This window comes from Chrysemys picta, chromosome 4 (assembly GCF_011386835.1).
Source record: "Chrysemys picta bellii isolate R12L10 chromosome 4, ASM1138683v2, whole genome shotgun sequence".
NCBI lineage: Eukaryota > Metazoa > Chordata > Testudines > Emydidae > Chrysemys > Chrysemys picta.
The window spans coordinates 82,757,146-82,782,033 of NC_088794.1; the positions used below are offsets into that span (position 1 = coordinate 82,757,146).

The 24,888-nt window shown below is 38.6% G+C and overlaps 1 protein-coding gene across 14 annotated transcripts in view; it reads right to left on the reverse strand.

Annotated features, from left to right (window-relative positions):
- PHF21A (PHD finger protein 21A) overlaps window positions 1–17,381 on the reverse strand; it is a 280,949-nt gene extending 263,568 nt beyond the window's left edge. For 3 of the 14 annotated variants that reach the window (XM_008179882.4, XM_008179888.4, XM_024100592.3), the window contains exon 1: window positions 16,144–16,584. The gene's annotated coding sequence lies outside the window, so the exon portion shown is untranslated. The other 11 variants (XM_065592847.1, XM_024100599.3, XM_065592846.1 and 8 more) reach the window with 9 other exon arrangements.
- Window positions 17,382–24,888: the final 7,507 nt, after the last annotated feature.

The window sequence follows — 24,888 nt, forward strand, 5'->3', positions numbered from 1 at the left end:
CAGGACTTCAAGAATGAACAACCATCCAATATATCTGTATGTCTGAACTGTACAGTCTGTGTCTTATAAGACTATAAACTTCTGTAGGGCAGGGTCTGTTTGTACAGTAATGCTCAGTAACTACATAATTTGAGGATGTTCCTGTTCAGAAGGTAACCATATTCAAGGCTATCAAAAACTACAGGAGGCAGAATTCTGCTAAATTAAGCAAAAAAATCAAGGAGGCCTGTGTTCTAGTTCCAGGTCTGCAACGGATTTACTCTGATCTTGAGCAAGTCATTTTCGCTCTGTCTCAGCCCCCTAATCTATAACATGGGAATAATAATATTTAGCTGCCCACTTCCCTCACAGAATAAAATTATTATTTTTTAACAGGCCATATTCTCAAGTGATGAAAATCAGACTAACTCAATTGATCTGAATGGAGCAAAGCCTATTTCATCAGCTGTCAGTCTAACCCAAACTTTGTCTGACCCAAACTTTGTAAAGTCTTTTGAATATATATACTATTATTAGCCACTCTGGATACGTTATTAGCCAAGAAGGAACATCCTAAAGTTTTATTATACTGTACTGTGCTCTCTGCCCTCTCCCTCTCACCCCTATGCTCTGACTAGTTATTGCTCTCAAAATTACCAGACCCCATATGCCCACAAGCATACTTACCCACCTCAATTTGGGCCTTCCCTCTACACTCTATCTCCGTACTACTATTCATCCTTGGAAGGACCTTAAGTAAGGTTTAGCTCTCTCCTCCTCTATACAAATAATTCATCCTTTTAATGTAGTATCTGAGATTAGATGGGGAAGGCATCAAAAGCTGGGGTGGCCAAGTTTATTGTGGACATACAGACTGGGAGTTCTGATCGTAGTAACTAGCCAGCAGGAGGGATTTAAATAGAGTAGAACCTCAGAGTTACGAACACCAGAGTTAAAAACTGATCGGTCAACCACACATCTCATTTGGAACCAGAAGTACGCAATCAGGCAGCAGAGACCAGAAAATAAATAAATAAAATGAAATAAGCAAATACTGTGTAATATTGTGTTAAGTGTAAACTACTAAAAAAATAAAGGGAAAGTTTTTAAAAATGGAGAAAGTAAGGAAACTGTTTCTGTGCTTGCCTCGTTTAAATTAAGATGGTTAAAAGCAGCATTTTTCTTCTGCATAGTAAAGTTTCAAAGCTGTATTAAGTCAATGTTCAGTTGTACACTTCTTGAAGAACAACCATAATGTTTTGTTCAGAGTTATGAACATTTCAGAACTACGAACAACCTCCACTCCCAAGCTATTCATAACGGAGGTTCTACTGTAACTGTACAGTTACTAATGCAATTTTTTTTCTGATGGCCATTATTAGCCAATATGAGCAGAGAGATTTGCAAATATTATAAAATATGTAATGGGAACACTTATTCCAATCAGATAAGAAATTGTGTAAGTGTACAATTTTAGTTTGTGTATAGTGAAATTAAATGGAATTCTCAGCCAGCGTGCACGACTGCTGTACAACTGAGGTAGATATGGACATTTTTATTGTTTGTTATTCACATAGCACAAGTGTCCAAAATGCCACTTTCCAGTTGTGCAATTCCCTGCTCTCTGATTATTATAGATATTTTATTTAAACAGTCACTGTATGGTCATTTACAAATAAAATTATCATGCACATCTCTCTGTTCTGAATGGCTATTATAACCTCTTTGTACAGATTGACTGACGCACTCAAATTTTCAAGTTCTGTGCTACCAACGAAGTCGCAGGAAGCAGAAAAATTCCACATTTTACATGAAAAAAGAAAAAAAAAATCACCAAAAAGTTTTAAATGGACCAATTCCACTTCTAAAATTATGTTTATAAACAAAAACAAAAACCACACACACACACAAACCATTGAAATATTTCCTTCCTTCCTTTCACCTCTTTTTTTGCATCTTTCACTCCCTACAGTTCAAGACTTTTCTCTGACATTGTTTATACTGGAAGAATATCAACCCCTCACAATTCAGACTGATCGTTACACGGCAGGAAAAAAGTCACATAGGGGGCTGGAAACTGCTGTGAAAGGGTCCCACAAAGAAAGCAAGGGCAAGCTCCCTTCCCACAATATAATAAGCTTTAGTCCCCTAAAAAGTGACACAGTTCTTATGGTCCACTGTTCCTAGAAGCCAAACGAGACAGGAAGGGGCAAGAGTGCAGAGGAAATAAACACAAAAGTTAATAATGGTACTGTCAGTGTTAATTTTTTTAATAGAATATTTAACCTTGTAACTTTGAGTCAACAGTGTGATGCTGTTGCAAAAAAAGCAAACATGATTCTGGGATGTATTAACAGGTGTGTTGTGAGCAAGACATGAGAAGTCATTCTTCCGCTCTACTCTGCTCTGGTTAGGCCTCAGCTGGAGTATTGTGTCCAGTTCTGGGCACCGCATTTCAAGAAAGATGTGGAGAAATTGGAAAGGGTCCAGAGAAGAGCAACAAGAATGATTAAAGGTCTTGAGAACATGACCTATGAAGGAAGGCTGAAAGAATTGGGTTTGTTTAGTTTGGAAAAGAGAAGACTGAGAGGGGACATGATAGCAGTTTTCAGGTATCTAAAAGGGTCTTTAATTTAAAATGTCAGTATAACAACTTTTATACATGTCATAAGGAGGAGGGAGAAAACTTGTTCACCTTAGCCTCTAAGGATAGAACAAGAAGCAATGGGCTTAAACTGCAGCAAGGGAGGCCTATGTTGGACATCAGGAAAAAGTTCCTAACTGTCAGGGTGGTTAAACACTGGAATAAATTGCCTAGGGAGGTTGTGGAATCTCCATCTCTGGAGATATTTAAGAGTAGTTTAGATAAATGTTTATCAGGGATGGTCTAGACAGTATTTGGTCCTGCCATGCGGGCAGGGGACTGGACTCGATGACCTCTCGAGGTCCCTTCAAGTCCTAGAATCTATGAATGTTGTTAGAGAGGTGAGGGAAAGACAACAAAGTATATGGAGAACATCCATTTTCCATCCCTAACCTCTCCTGACCCTTGGTCCATCCCGTCCATAGCCACAGAGATGGATCCCTGAGGACTAACTTCTGCAGGGCCTGGGTGAAGACAGACAATGAAGTGCCCTCTACCCAATATCATCTTCTATGGCCATAAGCAGAGATGACAGATTTTCATCCCTTTGCTCATGCAAGGGACCACATGAATCTCAATTCTTAAAAACAATGAGACAAAGTTACCCCTTATGTAGCAGGCTGAAGTCACTAATTACTCCAGGGATATATTTGGCTTACTGTAAACAAAATAGAACATTTATTTTTGGGACAAAAACCCTGATGACCTGCAGTGAGGAGATGGGGAGAATGGGTAAAGGGTTACAAAAAGGAAGGAAGAAGGGAAATTACAGGAGTTAAGAAGCTGTGCAAAGAAAGGTCCAAAAGGCTCTTTTTTAATTTAAGCAATTTTCCTTTCAGCAGTTTGACAGCAAATTTAGTTTGTGTTTAACAGCTTTCTCTCTTCATTTACAATTTCAATATTTAATTTAAAATGTCAGTATAACAACTTCCTATTAACACAGTAATAGTCTTATCATGAGCTAATCAACTCTGAGAGGATAGCAGTTTTCTGTTATTAACCCCTAAACAGGAACCACCTTAAATTTAACATTTAAGGTAACTGTCCAACATGTCTATGATTTGATTGGCTAAAACAACTGTATTTCAGTATAACAATTACAGTACTCATAAATACTTTTATCTTAAACAACTGCTCCAATGGTCTTTTTCTATAAAAATTCTACACCAACAATCAGGCATCCATGAACAGCCTCCGTAACAACACAGCAAAAACTTCTCAAGTTTCAAGCTATAGCAAAATTGTTCTATAAACAATAATGAGAAATATTTGAAGCAGGGGAAGGAGTTTTGTTTAATTTGAATTTGAAGCTAATTGAGAACTGGTAAAACATGGCAATCAGCAGCCCTTAAAACTGAAACCTTAAGTTCTGATCCTGCAATGAGTTCCCCTGCCTTGGAGTAGAGTCCTAGTGAAGTCAATAGGGCTCTGTGGGATACAAGTTTCCACCTACATAGAATTCACTTCAGGACTCAAGTTCTAGTGACCCAAAGGACAAGTACTGAATGGACAGAAGTAGTTCATTATTCTAACTCATTTCAGCCTTAATCTGGAGACATCCTCTCTATGGGATAAAGGGGGAGTTCTGTTTGCCAGATCCTTTCATTTTTGGTCTCTCTGAAGAGAATGCCAACAAGAGGGCCAATTAATACCAAATATGAGGGTGAATTTGTAAGACAAAACAGATGTCTATAGGAACAGGATTGGTATCACCATCTCAATTCACAGAGACCACATAGTTGTGAAATTGTAAGAAATTTTGTTTATTATGGACTTAAACTGGATTCAAGCCAGTGAAAGGCTTCATATCTCACTACCAGTCCCCTGAGCCCTCCAGATTCCTTTTTTTTAAGTTACAGAAAGATATGTTTACAGTGCTGTTAAAAATTGACCACTTATTCAAATTTAAGGTTGGATATTTGTATTTAAACCATTCTGTTGTACCAGCAAGAGAGGTTAGAGACTATATCAATGCTATAGCTTGGTCACAACAGTGACTAATTTCTGGCTACTTCTTTGCTTTGGTCAATTAAAGCAAAAAACCCTTTAATATCATCTAGCTCTTATATAGTGCTTTTTGTCAATAGATCTCAAAGTGCTTTCCAAATGAGGTTAGTATCATTATTGTAGTTTTACAGATAGGGAAACTGAGACACAGTGAGATTAAGTGACTTAAACTAAGGCCACCCAACAGGCCAATGGCATAGACAGGAATAGAACCCAGGCCTCCTGAGTCCCAGTCCAGTGCTCCATCCATTAGACCACATTGCCTAGTGAAGTTTGACTCTTACCCTTATGCACTAGGTCCAATTATGTTTTTGTTAACAGCTTGAAAACCTGGCCCCACTGAAGTCAATGGCATTGACTTCAGTGGGGCCAGGATTTCACTCCAAGTCATGACACATTTATCCAACCCTGTTACAAGACAGGATAGGCTTACAGCTTTTTCACAACACAACTGTGTATCATGTACATCCACACTTATTGCACTCTCTAACAGTATATTTATCAGTGCATTCTGGGTAAATAGGACAACTATCACATACTACCTCAGCAGGGTTAGAGTCTTTGGAAGACACACACATAGAGCAGCACCAGCAAAATGTTTGGCAATGCCCTCTGAGATGTCCTACCATGCAAAGAGCTAGCAAAGAGATCCAGCCTACCCAGATACACAGGAACAATTAGGGGTTTCACCCTTACAGCATAATAATTGTCATAACTATAAAGGGAAGGGTAACAGCTGTCCTGTGTACAGTACTATAAAATCCCTCCTGGCCAGAGACTCCAAAATCCTTTTCCCTGTAAAGGGTTAAGAAGCTCAGGTAACCTGGCTGGCATCTGACCTAAAGGACCAATAAGGGGACAAGATACTTTCAAATCTTGGGGGGGGGGAAGGTTTTTGTTTGTGTTCTTTGTTTTGGGAGGGTGTTCGTTCTCGGGACTGAGAGGGACCAGACATCAATCCAGGTTCTCCACATCTTTCTAAACAAGTCTCTCCTATTTCAAACTTGTAAGTAAATAGCCAGGCAAGGCGTGTTAGTTTTCCTTTGTTTTCTCAACTTGTAAATGTACCTTTTACTAGAGTGTTTATCTTTGTTTGCTGTACTTTGAACCTGAGACTAGAGGGGAGTCCTCTGAGCTCTTTAAGTTTGATTACCCTGTAAGGTTAATTTCCATACTGATTTTACAGAGATGATTTTTACCTTTTTCTTTAATTAAAAACCTTCTTTTTAAGAACCTGATTGATTTTTCCTTGTTTAAGATCCAAGGGGTTTGGATCTTGATTCACCAGGAGTTAGTTGGGAGGAAGGAGGGGAATGGTTAATTTCTCCTTGTTTTAGATCCAAGGGGTTTGGATCTTGATTCACCAGGAGTTAGTTGGGAGGAAGGAGGGGAATGGTTAATTTCTCCTTGTTTTAGATCCAAGGGGTTTGGATCTTGATTCACCAGGAGTTAGTTGGGAGGAAGGAGGGGAATGGTTAATTTCTCCTTGTTTTAGATCCAAGGGGTTTGGATCTTGATTCACCAGGAGTTAGTTGGGAGGAAGGAGGGGAATGGTTAATTTCTCCTTGTTTAAGATCCAAGGGGTTTGGATCTTGATTCACCAGGAGTTGGTGGGAGGAAGGAGGGGAATGGTTAATTTCTCCTTGTTTTAGATCCAAGGGGTTTGGATCTTGATTCACCAGGAGTTGGTGGGAGGAAGGAGGGGGAAAGGTTAATTTCTCCTTGTTTTAGATCCAAGGGGTTTGGATCTGTGTTCACCAGGAGTTGGTGAAAGGAAGGAGGGGAATGGTTAATTTCTCCTTGTTTTAAGATCCAAGGGGTTTGGATCTGTATTCACCAGGGAATTGGTGAAGGTTTTTCAAGGCTTCCCAGGGAGGGAAAATTGATGGTGGCAGCGGAACCAGAGCTAAGCTGGTAGTTAAGCTTAGAAGTTTTCATGCAGGCCCCTACATTTGTACCCTAAAGTTCAAAGTGGGGATCCAGCCTTGACAAATGGTCATCTTCCTGTAACCAGGTCATTACACTATCTTACAGAGCATGCTTCTGGCAAGGGTGACACATGGTTAGCGGACACAGTTACTAACAGTGTATTAACTATGTTGTGAGTGGATATAGAACATATTTAGAGAAAGCTATGACTAACAAGTTGCAAACTCATTATATCTACATATAAGGCATTATTTAAACAAATTTCTATATTTATTTCCTTTTTTGTAGAAGAGTTTTAAAGACAACCACCAGAAATAAAATGCTTAATATACAGAATACACCAGATCTGAAAAAATAAACTTCATGCCTCAAAAGGAGCTAATTACCATCTAAATATTTAAAATATTTTGAAATGCACATAATAGGTAGAAGAGAAAGTTACTATTTTGATAGCTGTTATGCAAATATATATTCAAATAATGTGTACTCCGGATAAAATTCCCTCTCAGATTTTCATAGCAGAGCTCCAACATTCCGCACAGGTATAAGGCGAGCATACGGACAACTAGATTTGCTCAGTGAATCAGAGAAAAAAAAATTACCATAAGGACCTGTATGCAAAACTAATTACTGCATATGCCCAGAAGCCACTTTCCAAGATTAAACTTCTAAGGCCCTCATCCAGCAAAAATGTACACATGCTGAAGTTTAAGTATGTGAGTTTTCTTACTGATTTCAATAGGACTACTCACATGTTTAAGTCAAGTACATATGTAAGGTTTTGCAGGATTGGGGCCTTAAATATTTTAACTTATTTCTTCAACCATTGATTTCAGATTTTTTGCTCTTGCATAACCTCACAACTGCTTTGATTATTAAAATAAACTACCAAGAACAAATTATATAACAAAAAGGTGTTCTCTCTAAATACTTGTATAACTAAAGAGTTAAAACTGTTTACTTAAAGCAAAAATTTAGACAAATTAATTTCTATATCAAATTTGGTGTGCAAGACCTTGGACAAGGAACAAATTTATAACATTCATTAACAAACTGAACCAAATTCATCTCTGATTTAACTCCACTGAAGCCTATCAAGGTATGCAAGGGATTAAATTGGCCCAATATATTTGTAAGGATTAAAATTAATTAAGTGATTCTGCAGTCCTTACTCAGTCAAGACTTCCACTGACTTCAATGGGAACTCTCCCTATGTTAGGGAATGAAGAGCAGTGCTCAAAGACACTTGAAATCAAAATATCTGAACATAATTTAGTCCTTCTCTTACCTGCCAAAACCTGAATTCAGGGTTCTGTGTTTCCCTGGTAACAGCTAATGACATCACTAACCCCTAAAGCAGTGAAAGGAAAGCACTCCTCTGCTCTGTTTTAGAGGTTAGTTATGGTATCACCGGACCTCAATAAACACAGAACACTGAAGTCATATCTTGGCAGGCAAAAAGCCTTTCAATTCACCTTTAACTATAGCACTACAAGCCACACCGCTACAATGCTTCAATTTAGAAGGAAGAAATAATATCGGTAGCAGATGAGTGAAGAGTTTGGTGCCAAATGTTAAACATCCATAACATTAGAATTACTCTGAAACATGTAAAAAACTCTCAAGAATCACAATTAGTATCCTTTACAATCACAAATCAAGTAGCATATTAGTGCATTTAATTATATAATTCTTATACATGCAGAAAGAAGTCTTCCAACAACTACTGTTCTCTAAACACACTACTCAACTAGAGGTTACAAGGAACTTGTAAATAAAGAATATTTCTACTGCATAATATGAACATCAAGGATTTCCAAACTGCTCAACTAAGGGCCACTTAAGCAGCTTGCTGGGAGCCTGAGGACCATATCTAGTTTACATAAAGTATAGCAGTGTTCACAAGCCATTATCATGAATATGAAAGTTTGGCTCATGTAAACTACAGATCCCAGCATGCAATGGTTCATCTTTATCTAGCAGGCTGCTTAAATAAAAATAAAGCTCTGCATACTAGGACCTGTAGCCTCCATGATAAGCCACAGTTTTATTTAAGATGAGGCCAGATGGAGGCTATAATACACATCTCCAGGGGCCATATTTTGACCATCTCATTTTACAGTATCATATATACATACCACATAGAGATCCCGAAGTACATTATACCAAAGTCAACATTATTATATTAATCAATTTTAAGATGAACACAAAGTTCAACAACATCATCACTAAACTCACCAGTAACTCAAAAAAGCAGTAATTGTCTACATTAAAATCTATAGAAAAGGCTCTGGCTTGCATACATTATTTTTTTAAACAACTCATTTTTATCAGGACTGTTACATTCAGTAACAGAAGATTTTCAAACAACACTTCTGATTTTCACTGGGAAAAATATTTTTGTGAGGGTAGTATTTCCCTTGCCTACTACTTATTATTTGGAAATATATTACTCTTTTTCTCAATCACCAAAATGCACTGAAACAGCAGCTTGCCCTTTCTCTAAAAAGGGAGTTGAGCTTAGCTGAAAATTAAATGGCTGTATTTCAGTATAGGCCTCTGAAAACATACACCGTATTCCAGTTCAATAGAGGGAAGGGCAGCTCCCCCTACCAGCCTGCTCTAAGAAGGATTTATCATGGAAAGAAAATCATACTGTGTTCCAAACCCAGAAGTCATTATTTTGAGCTCTGAATTAAGATATATATATTCCCTGCAAAACCAGTGAAAAATGCAAGTACAGTCTGTACTAAGAGGCACAGCACAGATCTTGCATTTCCAGGCAGCCAGGCATCATCAGCACCTCCACAAACATGCAGCAGAGAAAGGGCCAAGAGATTCTGGAACATGAGAGAGACAGGCAATGGCACATTGCAACAAACAGACTGGCAATGCTGCTGAAGTCACCTGAAAGACATTCTACTGCACTTCCCCACATAGGCGACAGATTACAAAAGCAACTAAAGGCTTCGTCAATACAGCAATAATACTGTCCATAAGGCCAAAGACAGCTGTTGCCATGGTTACTATCAGCCAGTTTATTAGAAAATAATTATTGTTATTACTTAGAAGTTTTGATCAAAAGAGTTTAAAGCTCTGATAATTAATTGACTAAAGAAATCAACTACTATTTTGCTTGCATTTACACTACTTTAGAACTGCACATGGTTAACAACACTTGTATCCCCAGCGGGAAGTGGGGGAGGAATCAATGCCTTTCAGGACTTGAAGGGAAGAAGGAACAGCAGAGAGTTTGTATTCTTGTATGCAGCCAAAACAATAAGACAAAACCCATCTTTTGGCTCTTGTGTTTGAGTTCTCTTTCACAGCCCTATAGAGTCCAAACATAGATTAGCTCATCATAGCACTAGTCTCCAACCTGTTAGACCCTATCCTCTTCCTCACTCTGTTTTAACCATTCAGGCATCTGATAGTCCCCCATGAAAAAATATGCAACACCAGCTAAACTTTTCAGAGTACATTCCTAATTACACGATAAGGAGAACAGCTTAAGAAGAGCTCTTTCTCACTAAAAAAAGTTGGTCCAATAAAAGATATTACCTCACTCACTCTGTCCTTCATTTAAGGCATATTCAATGCCATTTTTATAGTGAATGAACTTGGTAACGTGGCCTTTTATCCCTAAATCACAGTAATGTGGAAATGTAAAATTATTCAGGAAAAAAAGTGTGCTATTTTAAGAAATAATAATTTAAAATAAAATGTATGCCTATAATAAACTCACAAACAGAAATACACTCCTGACACATCTGATTTTTTTTTTAAGAGAGCATCTGCGTAAGAGTTTTAGAGAGAGAGTTAATTTTTAAGTTACATGATCCAGTTTTTTGAGAAACACAGCCTCCACATACCACCTTTGACTAAAGAGTGGGTGTTCGCAACAGCAGATGGGGGGGAAGGAAAAAAAAAAAAGAGAGAGTCTGAATGCAAAGAGGGTCTGGAATAGGTCAAGACATCAGGGCATGGAACTTCTAGACACAGATTACTTAGTGACTCCTGTAGAGATTATAAACTCTGCAAGGGACCCTGTGCTGGTTTGCATTAATATTAACAAATACAGAGACCAATACATCCTTGCTTTTGAAGCTTATAATGAACCATGTGTCACAGAACCATTTTTAATAAAAACATTATTTAAAAAGTATAGAAATTTCAAGACTAAAAATGTTGTTAAAGCTTTAAGTATGACAATTTAAGGGTGAATATAAGGGACCTAAAAGAGTTTTATATAGTTTTAAAACAATTTGAAGGCCATGAAATTCTACAGTAAAGGAGATAAGTTCAACTCAAACTGTAGTCAATTTTAAAAATAAATAAATTAGTAGTTGATTCAGCTCCCATGTCCCAAGTCTTCTTGCCAATTGTTGCTCTAGTACTAACATATTCTAGTATTTTAAGATATTTTTCTCTCCATTGTTGCTGAGTCAAAAACTCACACAGACAAAAGGTGAAACCAAATATACAAAGTGTTGTCAAATGTACAAAGAAAAAAAAAACAAAGAATAAAATAGTTATAATAATCTATTACAAGGAACAATAGTAGGTAAAAAGAATCATATAGAAGAAACTTTTAAATTGGTGGAGTCCCTATAACTTGACAAAATAAAAAGATTGGGAAAATAAAGAAATGTAAAAGTACTCCTAATACCTCCATCCAAAATTAAACCCACTTTCTACAGGCACAATCTGCACCTTCGTAATTGACACGCGCCAAACACCTCCTCAACACCAGACCAAACTTGACATATTAATCTTTTCACCACCTATTACATGCAAGACATGTACAAAAACTATTAACAAGTATTAACAAGACAGGACACAAACATCTAGCCTGTTGCAGTCAATACACACAAAAACCTGTACCACACTTGTTCCACCTTCTCAATATATGGTTTGAGCCTACAAACTTTTGTGTAAGTAGAACGCATTAGCACAAACCCTGAGACTAGTTTCTGGTACAAGTAACTTGATGGGGCAATCAGAACATGCACAGGGGCAGGAATCGTCCCTCCAGACCTTAGGTGGCAGAACTAGCCTCAGTAGATTCTTACACTGCCCCATGTGGGAGTAGGGGAAGACAAGATACATATAATGATGGATCTTCTTGCATTTTCCCTCCTATATTGGGGCCTCTCCTCCTGCACGGTCAGGCCCACGGTACGCCCCTCTGCACAGTGGAACTGCACCAGCTCCCTCTTCTAGAGTGACTCCACACCTATAGAAGAGACTAGATATTCCCCATTTCAGGGAGACTATTTGTACAAGTAAAGGTTTGCGTGGTAAAACCCACAGTATCCTCATGCCTGGCACAGAAAAATTTCAAAACAAGGTTAGAATATCAGGGTTGAAAGGAACCTCAGGAGGTCATCTAGTCCAACCCCCTGCTCAAAGCAGGACCAATCCCCAGACAGATTTTTTGCCCCAGATCCCTAAATGGCCCCCTCAAGGATTGAACTCACAACCCTGGGTTTAAGCAGGCCAATGCTCAAACTACTGAGCTATCCCTCCCCCTCTTTCTAGCCACAGTAATTGGACTCTATGGGTTCAGACATCTTAAAAGTTATATACCCTTACAGCATTATGCTCTGTTTCCCTTGATACTTAAGTCTTGGTGGAAATAGTTAAAGATGGTGTCCACCTCTTAAATTCTGTAAAGAAGCTTTCCTCCATAGTCTGTGGCCATACCAAGTTGTAGAGAGTTCAAAAAGATATCTAATTATAGACATATACATGAAGATGCACAGAATAACAAAGCACCAGGGCAGTTTATCTAATATGCAGTGTCCAAAACATACTAAATAAGATACCCCACAAAGTCCCTGTAAATTTTAAAATTTATGTTAGATTTAACCAGAAATACCAGTAGTAAACAAATTCCAATGATATTAATTCATTTCATTCAAGTAAAGTTCTCCAGAGCACAAAGCATACCGAATACTCTGGAACAGTTAAATAGCGCCAATATTTTCATATTTAAAGGACAGTTACTTCCCTATAAAACAAACTGCATGAACAATTACAATTATGACATATCTTCACTATTAGAACTTTCCTACAGTATACAAAAACAACAAAACCTCTAAGGGCCCAATTAAAACAAACTTTATATTTTTAAAACAAGAAACTGATCTGTTTTGTGCATATCCAATCAGTTCAATAATATGCAAAAAAAAGTTTACAATTTCTATCTACATTTTCAAAACTTCTCAGTATACCACCCTCAAAATAGGAATATAGAGAGAATAAGAAATACTCAGGCCCTGTACTATGAATAGAAATGCAAGTTCAACACTAAGGGGCAGGGTATACACTTTAAAAATCCTACATTAAAAAACTTTGACTTACTGTCGAAGTTTTTTATGGCCAAAACTGAACATACAAATATTTAAAAAAAAAAAAAAAAAAACCACACACACAACTGTAAAATCCATGACTTCCTACAACTCCTCTCCAAATATTTTAAAAATAAAATGCTTTTATATTTTCACTTCCCAAAGGGAAGAAAGTCAGTGCCAGCAACCCAGCAGACTTCTGTACCCTTATAAAAACAAACTGGCAAGAGTAGCCCAGTTCAGGATGCATAAATAACCCTACATGCACAAGGGAAAGAAAAAACCAGAAGGAAAGACTTCAAATATTAACCTTCCAATGGGTAATTATTCATAGACAACAGTAAAAATACTTTTTGAATTATGAAAAATACCTTGAGAGACTCCCTTTAATTATGTATCAGTACACCAAGCTTGCTACTTCTTAAATGAAACTCAATAACCCAACTTTGGGAGTAAAATCATATTCTTCATTGCCCAGATCAATAGAGCTCAAGTATGTTGCAGGTATGATGTAGACTTCCAGCTACTGATGGGCATTTGCAGCACAAGCACCTCCTGCTGGATAATACCTTCCAAAGATCTGCTTGTACAAAAAGAGAACTTCAAAAGGTGACAAAAGGAGAGGATACTTTTAACTTTCCAATCATGTAAGAGGATTGCTTAACATCCCTTCTGTGAGTTGCTCAAACTCTTAAAAGATATAAGCACACACACACGAGAATCTAATTTTTTCATCTCACTAAGACAAAAGTTTTAAGTGAACAACAATTCCATGGAAAAATAAATGTTTAAAACTACCACAATATTTACTAAACTACAAAATTCTTTACTTCAGGAAAACTAATAATTTCATTCAGAAATCAAAGCGGTTCCCAGATTTAAAAAAAAAAAAAAAAAGTGATGTCTGTACTAAAATGTGGGTGAATAACTATTTTAACTAGTATGGATTTATAAAACACTAGTTGTGCTGTGGGTGAAGTTTTTGGTTGGTTGGAGACCTTGCTCTTAAATACTAATCAAATACAATTTTAAATATACAGAAGTATGTTAATGTTGGACATAGTTACCAACTCTCAGGACTATTAACATATTTTACCTAAAACAGACCTTTCAAAAGTTTGTAGGTTGGATGGGGGAGGGGGCGTTGTTTGTGTTTTGCATTATATCTTTACAGGAACACTGGCAAGTAGGTTAAGGCACAAAACTTAAAAACAATCTAAGTTTTTATTAAGCTTCTATAAAACCTATTACCATTTTTCTTCAATTAATTTTAATGACAAATAAGTTTCTTTTGATATTTAAACATTCCCCTACAATATAGCAAATTGAAACAGCACCAGCTTTGGGTTAGAGAATGAAGAAATCTCAAATATGAAACTGACTACAATCAAAAGTGAAACTAACCACTTGTTTTCATTGTTAAAGTTGAGTAGAAGGCAAAAAGCAAACCAACATTTTAAATAGCAGAAAGCACATTAGATACTTCAAATTCTAAGATATTAATATAAGTGCCCCATTAATATAAGCATATGGGTTAACTGCCCTTTAGTTTTCCTTCTGAAACCAAGGTAATATATGTTTAATGTGATGATAAATTCATTCTTTATTAGAATGAACTTAGGCTGAGAAAATTCTTGCACTCATCCAACTAACCCATGTGCAAATGTAGCTATGTCACTCTCTAATTATTAAAATGTTAATATTCCAGGGCACAAGTTGCCCATATCAGATTTTTCCCTCACTCAGACCTACTGTACACAATACACAACATGACAATTACTGTCCCCAATAGGATATTTTTTAAACCCAGTCACTACTGAGATAAAAACGAACAAAAGTTCATGTCAAGTTCAGTGCTTGGGCCTAAACAAGCATCAAGTAAAAGAACCTCACATCTACAATTATAAATGTATAAAACTTGCAGGGGAGCACCATCACTTCAAATAAAAAAGTGGGGACATATTGAATAGATACTCTACTTTGATAACTAAACAAAGAATATTCTAGCATGTGACTGAACTGTGATGACATTTATAAACCAAGGAAAACAAAAACCACCACTCCACTAGCAACCATGCCCCATTAAAAGAATTAGGAACTTGGAAATTACTCTGTTCAAGCACATTTGTACTCTAACCAGTGCATACTCATTTTGTGACACTCAAGTGAGTAGAAGTTGAATGAAGGACACCATGTGCGGATCCAATATAAATTCATCTAAAATCTAACAGTGCAGTCCTGCAAACACCCACCAAGCTAAAAATGTGGTCAGAGAGAAAGAAATCCTATCAACAGTGAAGCTCAGAATAATAAAGAAGCAAACAGAAAAAGAAGTGGTGAGAGGAGCGTGCACAACGGGACTAGACCAAATGGCAGAGTCCCACACACAGCCCCACTCCTCCTACACAGAGAGAGAAATGGAAGAGAAAAGGTACACGTCTCTAATCATTGCAAATATGTGCCAAAGTAGGAGTGTGAAATCCCAGAGGGGTCCTTCCACTGAGCTTTGTACCTGTGCAAGAAGGGCAGACCCAGAACGAGGGGAGCAGGAGATACTTCTGAATTACAACTTGCAGAAACGGAATTTTCCCAGTACTGCTCTGGCCACAAAGGCAAATTAAAGCAAAAAAAAAAAAAAAAAACCTGCAGTAGCAGCTTTACTACAAATTCTCAATAATCAAAACAGCATCGTTTCAAATATAATAATAAAAAAACTTCCCTCTCAGCATCACAGGGAACAAATCAAACCAACAGCAAAAGGCCTGGAAATAATCATTCTGAAGAAAAACCAGAGAGGAGGGGATAAACCTCCCTCCCCCACCCCATCCCCAGTGCAGTGTGTCATCTCCTTCCCCCTGCTCCTCACCACAACCCCAATGTGTCACCCACCTCCATCTCTCGCTCCCCCTCCTCAGAAACTTATTTCAGTGCATGCAGGGGCGGGAGAAAGGACATGGCCCCCTAGGGCTCTATCCCCTTGGGGGTCGGAGGCCTGGGGTGGGGGGGTTACACTGAAGTTGTTGCTCCTCAGCTCCAAGTTGGCTCAAGCGTCCTATGTAGACTGCTCCTCCCCCAACACCCCAGCTATCCTCCTCCACCCTCCCCCAACCAACTCCCTGAGACACAGACAGAAAAGCACGGGGAGGCGAGGGATAGAGCTACTCATAGAAAAGAGCAGAAGGAGAGAATAGGGAGGAGGAGGAGGAGAATCCAAAAGGTGGGATACTACACCCTGCTGGTGGTGCTGCTGCTGGTGGCTGGCTGGGGTCCCCCTGGCAGGACCTCTCTCTGAGGGGGAGGGCTCTTCTTCATAGGGGGAAGGTGCTGCGGCTCCTCTGGGCCTCCCTGTCCCCCTCTTCTGGGCTCCTCTCTCTCCTCCTCTCACTTTCTTTAATCTAAGCTGGGAGTGGAAGATGGTAGGTTGCTCCCTTCTCCTCCTCCTCTTCTCTCTCTCCTCTGGGAGGTCCTTTTCCTTCCCCCTCTCCCCAGGGGGCTCCTCCTGCAGGGGGGAGCAGGGGGCGGACGGGAAGAAAGGAACGAAGCAGAAGAGGCGCAGGAGAAGAGAAACTGTGACACAAAAACAAGCCGAGAAGCTGAACTCTTCTTCAATCCCATTCACCCGGCCCGGCCGCAGCACCCGCTCGCCGGGATCACTCCGCCGCCGGCCTCCCTGCCTGCCTGGGGCGCGCGCCCGAGCTACCGCTGCGCGCGCCCGACACACTCTCTCACAGCTACTCCGGCTCTGAAGCGGGGAAGGGGAGGAGGGGAGGAGACGGGGGAGGAAACAGAGATTGGGGGCGAGGCGGGCTCCCCCCTCTCTGGACCCCATGCCGCCTCCCTGGGAGTGAAGAAGGAGGGGTCGCCGGCCTCCGCTGGGGGGGGGAGGGAGGGTTCGCTGGCTCCTCCTGAGGGGACTACTTGACGTGTTGGTGCGGCGAATTTATTTCCCTTTGCCTAAGGAACGGGCTGTGCTACGGCTCCCATTGCCTAGGGAAAAAACCCGGATGTAAAGTGAGTGAAACTAAAGTAGAGTGAAGTAGGGCAGCAAACTCTAGTGGAGCAGCAGCGGGGGAGGGAGGGAGCGAGCATGCACCGGGGCAGGCAGCAGCAGGAGAGCAGCACAAGCATCCTCACCCCAATGCGCAAGGGGTTCTGCGTAGGAAAGCCGATGCACCAAGACAAGGGGAGAAACATAAGCATCCTCACCCCAATGCAAAGGATTCTGCACAGGAAGCTGATGCACCAGGGCACTAGCAGAAGCACAAGCATCCTCACCCCCAATGCAAGGGATTCTACACAGGAAGTTGATGCACCATGGCAGGAGGAGAAACATAAATACTCACCCCAATGCAAGGGGATTTACACAGGCAGTTCATGCACTAAGGCAGCAGCAACACAAGCATCTTCACCCTACTGTAAAGGATTTTGCATAGGAAACCGATACATAAGGGCAACAGGAAAAAACACAAGAATCATCACCCCAATGCATGGGGCTTTGCACAGGAAGTTGATGCAACAGGGTAGCAGGAGAAACACAAGAATAATCACCCCCAGTGCAAAGGGCTCTGCACAGGAAGCTGATGTATCAGGGAAAAAGAAGAAAAGGAGAAACACCAGCATTCTTATCCCAATTCAAGGGGCTCTTTGGTAATGCACCAAGGCAGGAGGAAGAGAGGACAAATTCATACATCCTTATTCCCAAAGCAAATTGTAACCTCCCAGGAGCAACCATCCTCCATCCACAACAAACTGCCAGCTCTTTGCCATATTATTTTTAGAATTAGTACAGACATTTACTTAGGATGCAGGGAGGATTTCATTACTTCTTCACTGCTGCTCTTCTCTTTCCCCTTAATACACTTGTTTTTGTTTTTCTAAGTTATTTCTTTATTTTCTATTCTTTCTGAGTGATGCTGCCATTTGGTTTCATGTTTTACTGAGTAACAGAAAACAGCAGTAATCTATAAACTACTGTTTTTCAAAAATAGTGGAAAGCTAAAATTTCAGGAGGAATCAAAACTGGCAAAGTTATTTCTATTAATGTTGTTGCAATAAAAGTTATATGTGAGAGACAAATAAGGAGGGAATTTGGGAAATAAGGAGGGTTTTTAATAGCAATATAATCAAAATATAAAGATATGCAATTCTGTTTATACATCCAAAGCATTTAATGTATATATTTAAAATAAGTATGAATGGGGCAGGGAAAATCTTTTTGTTCTCTGTTTGTACAGCACCTAGCACAATAGGGGCCAGATCCATGACTAGGTCTCTTAGGTGTCACAAGAATACAAATAATAATTTGCTTGTAAAGTATGTCTTTATGCTTATAATATATAATATATTAACACAGATAACACATACCCTTCTCACATGTATCTGTGGACTGTAAAACTATCATGTGTTTCTCAAAAACATTTGGGCCTTACTTGCCCATCTGAGTCATCATTGCTGAATCAGTGGGACTCTTCATTTGCTAAATACTACAGGATTCTCAGAAATGTTTACAGAAAGTCAATTTTTAGTGTAATTCAAAAGTGATTTTATTTTTTAAGCAGTGGTCATGTTGTCTTATTTATTTAAAATTGTCACCATTTGTGAAAAAAGTAAGTGTGTGTATAATCTCTACAGATATTTCAGGAAGCCAGGATGAACTCATTATTATGTTGTGAAACTAAATCCATAAAGCAGTCACGATGAGTAACTCAGGGACTCATTGTAATTGGGTAGTAATATACAATTTTATCATCTAGAGAATTCTTATGTGTTCAAAGTAAGTGGGGATTTACCAGAATGCTTACTATCAGAACTGTCTTAAAAAATTAGGCTACCGTGGTATTGTTTATTTAATTAACTGCTAATTTTCCAGTGCTTTTCAGTCAGTTTCTGGTGTTGTCAACTCATGATTTAATCAAGAGTCTCCTGACATTTCTTAAAGCCCTCACTTCTTGAGTCATGTGATGATGAGAGAATATCAGCTTTTGTTTATTTTTAAGTATGTTTCTAGCCTGTGGGGTTGTGGATACAAGCTTGAACACCTAACCTTAACCTAAAGGCTCAAACAGTAGGCAAATAAAAAGACCCCCAATTTTTTTAAATAACCATGTGATTTTGGGAGTCTTGACATGATTTTTGAATGCTTGGGGTTGGCAATACTAAAAGATGAATACATAGAAGAACATACCAAGCTATATTGTTTTTTTTTTTTTTTTTTTTTTTTACAGTGGATACAGTATTGGCATTGCTTGGATGTCTTGAGAATCAACAGGTGAAGCCAAATGCTTGTGACTGCCACAAAAGTCTTGATAGCCATTGCAGCATATGACCTAGATTATTGTATAGTGAGTGGAACATATCATATGTTAAATAATATATAATATGTTTATTAAACTCTATCCATTTTAAATAAATATTTGTATTTTACTTTATACACTTCCCTCTTCAGTTTATGCTATCTATAACAAACAAATACAGCACTTAATATTCAGATGGGTTGACCATATTGGAGCCTGCTCTTAACCTCTCTTAAATTCAGCTACCTCAATTTACTTGGCCTGGCCTGGGACTTTTAAAGGGACATAATGTCTGATCTACACCTAAAACTTAGGTCAACCTGGATGTGTCGCTCAGGGGTAGGAAGAATTCACACCCCTCAGAGATGTAGTTAAGGTGACCTAAGCTCCAGTATAGACACCACTAGATCAGTAGAAGAATTCTGTCAACCTAGCTACTGCCTCTTGGAGCAGTGGATTAAGTACAGCAACTGAAAAACCTTCCATCGCTGTTGCAAGTGTCTACACTATGGCACTACAGCGGCATAGCTATAGAGTAGATACCTAACACTCAGTGACTTGCATTGACATCCGCACAAGTTGTGGGTGTTCAGACCCTGTAGATCAGAGCAAGTGTCTTTAGTTAATGTGTATACTTAATAATTATCTTCAGTTATTGTGTAAAAGCTTTGGTAAAAAGGTGAGTCAGTGTACTCTAAAAATAGGCTTGGGCTCATTTTGACTCTTGTGTTTGGTTCTGTTTAGAATTCTGTATGAAGGGCACTACATTTTATCTATATTTTGTGAATTAAAAAAAATCTAGTGATGGTGAAATATATGGTTAGTGGGTTTACTCTCTTGTATGCAGTTTGAATAAGTTATATTGTGTAGAAATGAATGAGATTCTAGTAATTAGTTTATCCTTGTAAATTAAGGAAATTGGACAAAGTCCACCAAAGAACATTTACATGTACTTGAAAATTACCCATAGGCAGAATATAAATATTGTGTGGCATTGAGGTCATACATATTCAATACCTTAATGAAGATCTAGAAATAATGACTTTAATCTCCTTAATAGGGTCTCCTCACACAGACTATGTGACCATTCTACATTCATAACCCCAACCTTCTAAACATAGAACATCAGAACAGCCATACTGGGTCAGACCAACGGTCCATCTAGCCCACTATCCTGTCTTTCGACAGTGGCCAATGCCAGGTCCCCCAGAGGGAATGAACAGAACAGGTAATCCACAGATACTGATTATCAGAAGTGTAACTGAGTGTATTAAGAATTTGCAATGTCATTCCTGCTTTTAAATCTGTGTTTTAAAAATTAAAATGATCTCATCAACCTCATAACTAGATATGTAAATTAAACTATAAACAGTAGAATCTGTCATGGATGTCTGAGTATGATTCCCAGGAGCACTAATGGTGGCTTCATGCATGTGGTAAGAGCTGATTATACCCCCAGGTATCCAGAGACGGTTTTAAACAAACTGATTATTATGGAATATTGTGCCCACATACATATACCTGGTGTGTCTCCTTTGCAGTGGCAGCATAGCCACCCCAGAAAGCATTTATCTGAAACTTTAAAAGAACACTTGGTGGCTGTTTTCTCAATTAGTGTACAAGAGAATATTCCCACACACACACCGAAGTAAAGTGTTGTTGATGTTCGTTAAAATTCAAATTTCAATCCATACAAATATTACACTTTCTCTGGTAAATGTCAAAGATATAATGTAATCAGTCAGATTCCCTTCCAAGTATATTTCCTAAAAGCTCTGCAATATATGGGCCTGATCTAAAGCCCATGGAAGTCAAAGGAAAGGTTATCTTTGATCTCACTGAGGTTTGGCTCAAAACATATATGAACAATTGGTCCCAATGACATTGCTTTTCATATTTAAGTGTCTTCCTATCAGTTTGGCAGAAACCAAGAAGATTGGAAGGCAACATCACCATTAAGAAGATGAAACATTAATATTGAAGTATCGGTGAAAATCAATTTATCAACATTTACTTTTAAAAAATTATAAAAATTACATGATCTCATGCCACTGTCACTCTCTCTCCCTCTTCTAGATAATAATAGCATAGTGCTGATGCTTGGGACATTTAAAGCAAGATTGGAGAAAGCACTATTTAGTATACTGTAGAGAGCAATTTTGCAATGAACCTCATTAAAGGAGTTGACAATAGAGGTTCCCAAACTGTGGACCATGGAGAACTAGCTTTTAGTCTCTGGAGAGCTGGCTGATCATGTGGCACTTTCCTCCTAATTTCCAATGGCTAAACTGCATTAAAATAAGCTAGAATACATTAAACACTCTCCTAATGTTATTTTTCTATATCAGCTGACAGGTATGTTATGTGATTATGCATGTGAGGGGACATGGTCTATATAACCATGGGCAGCATTCACAAGACAAAACGTTTGGGAACATCTAGACTTCTCCATCTCTATATTTTGTGTGTGGGATTATCTCACAAGGATTCATGCAAAGGGTTGCCTTTGCATACAAATCTTCCCCTTCCCAGTCAGAGGGCGGGTCATCCGCCTCCACTGCACTCATATCCTTGTGTTTCTGAGGATCTATGTGTGACTAAGAGAGCTTGAGTGGAGTCAGGAGGTACCCCCTGGCAACTAGCGGTACAGTATTCTTGCTAAAAAGGTAATGCAGCCTGAGGCTGAGCTACCTTTGGTTTGTCCCTCCCCTTGCAGGGGTAGTGGCAGGTTGAGGAAGTCCTACCAATGCAAATCCAATGGAATAATGTGCCTATGCGTGTGGATTCACGGTATCTGGGCAGACCCATGGGATATGTGGGCCATTTCTGCAGGAGGGATATCTCAACCTTAAAGCAATGATTTTAAGAAAATTCCACAAGGTTTCTTACCCTAAACCTTGTCTCTCAGATTTTTCTGAGACAGCCTCTCAGAAGCCCCTCTCTCAATCTGTTAGTAGTTCAGTTACAGTAGGTGCCATTTATTTTCCTACAGGAGGTGTTGGAATGCTTAGTGAAGCAATGAAATTGGCTGAATATTCTAAGATAGTATGTACTAACAGAGGGTTAGATATTAAGGCCAGAAGGGACCATTATGTTAATCTAGTCTGACCTGTGTGACACAAGCCATAGAATTTCACCCAGTAATTCTGTATCAAATCTGCAACTTCTGGGTCACCTAGGGAATATCTTTCACCATATAAATGAATCCTTAATACATATGGAAATACACATAGTATGGTGGTTCCAGTACCTTCCAACAAATAGCAAAGGACTAACAAGATCTAGGCAGTGTCATCTGCCCTTAGTAATCAAGATGATATTTTTAGGAAGATCTGGTCAACCATAAGGGAGACATTGCCTAGGACTCTTAGGCTATGCTGGATAAGCCTGTATACAACCCCATACACTGTTTACAATTACAATTAAATATAGCCTATTTGCAAAGATTTGAAATATTTCAGTGAATAACTATTCACTTTTTAAGCCTGAGGTATGAAATAAACCATATTAACAATTGCCATTGTGTGGAGAAAGGGGGCATCCAACACCCAATTTTAGTGTTTATTAAACAACAAAATATCAGACCATTCAACTAATTTTGTAGCATTAGTTATCACAGTACATGTTGCTACTGGTAGTAGGGAGGCTAATTGATGATCATGGTGCATCCCATATCCTGCAAACAGCATTCTTCCAGATCCCATCAATAGACTGATCTGATCTCTCTCCTCTACATTTAAAAAGTTCAACAGGGGTGACAGAGAGGGAAATGCAATGATTGCGAATAAAATCATTTCATGAGTTTTGAAGAGCTCACAAAAGTGAAAATCAGCAACAGAGGGTCCTGTGGCACCTTTGAGACTAACAGAAGTACTGGGAGCATAAGCTTTCGTGGGTAAGAACCTCACTTCTTCAGATGCCATCTGAAGAAGTGAGGTTCTTACCCACGAAAGCTTATGCTCCCAGTACTTCTGTTAGTCTCAAAGGTGCCACAGGACCCTCTGTTGCTTTTTACAGATTCAGACTAACACGGCTACCCCTCTGATACTTGACACCAGAAAAGTGAAAATGACATCTTTTATACGAGATCACATCAGCACATTATAAGCTACATAAACAAGCAGAAGGCCACATCAGTAAACCAAAGACACATGTCACTAACGGTCAGATTCTGTACACAGGGAGATAACCATCTCAACAAACAAACAACAGAAATAGACATATCAACAAGTAAACAACACACATGGGAAAATTACCCCGTCTACAAACAATAAAATACATACACAGGAAACAACACCAACAGACAGTACAGCACATTCTATTACTATTCCATTTGTTAAGCACTGGCAATATGCTTGGCACTATACAAAATGCAAATAAAAACACAAACCCTGCTTGGGGAGCTTACAATTTAAAAAAAAAGATACAGAGAAAACAAGATGCACTGGAAAATTCAGAGGATGGTGATAACTTAGTATTTTTAACTACTTTAAATATTAATGTTGACCAAAGTTTCTAAAAATGTGTGCCTAAAGTAAAGCTCCTAAATTCTACAACTGGGTGCCTGACTAAGTGGCTTGATTTTCAAATGTAATGAGCAACTAAAAATCAGGCCACTTTTATTTAAGTGCCTAACTATGGTCTTCAGAGCCTAAGTTCAGGCTCCCAGTTTTGAAAACCTAGGCCATTAATTTTATCTCAATCTCTGTATCTCTCCTTCTCTGATATAATGTTTGGGCAAGAAGAAAGTTGATACAGTTTAGTGTATGAAAGCCTCATGGAAGAAGTATGTCAAATTACATTTTTTATACGTCATCCATTACCTTGGTATCTGGGATTGGAGGGTCATTCCATTAACAAGAATCAGCACAGAAGATGGGCAGAGACAGGAAATGTGAGAAGGATACCAAAGGTGCAATGACTTTAGCTTCACTGATTAAATGACAGAAGTTATGGGAAACATGATCAACAAAATCTAAGATGTAAAATGGAACACTACTGTGCAGGTCCTTGAAGTTTAAATATAATCCACCAGGGAGGAGGGGTGGTCAGTCCATTGGAGGGATTCAAAGAGAGGCATAACATGGTCTGATATATGGGCAAAGAAGATAATTTTAGTAGTTGCATTTGGGACCGACTGGAAAGAAGCAAAGTGGAAATCAGGGATTTCAGAGAAAAGGTGATAGAACTAAATACATATAGGGAGTAAATCCATTAAGTAAGAATGTGTCTTTTTACTTAGTCAAGTTTCATAATAGAACTGCACTATAAAATAATATGGGCATAGTCATAATATATGTGTATATATAAGTATGACTACACCCATATAATTTCATTTATCATTTATTTTTACTATATTCCATTAAAAGCCTATATTATAAGAATGTTATTAAGATTGCAAAGTCAATCACGCAGTAGTTAGTAAATGCCGCAGTTAAGGTTGCCTGAGCATGTTTTTGGGTGTTCAGAAATAATAATTAATAATAGTAATGTAGTCACATCCATGTTTTGCAACTGAAAAAGATGTATAGGTAATGTTAACACATTTATTAACCTCTTGCATCTAGCTTTCCCAACCAAAAACAAATTGCCACTGACTGAAAGGAATTAAGAAACCCATTTCTTCCAGAATGTTGTAAGGCACTCAGATTTGATTCTATTAGATCCACTATTCATTAGTTTG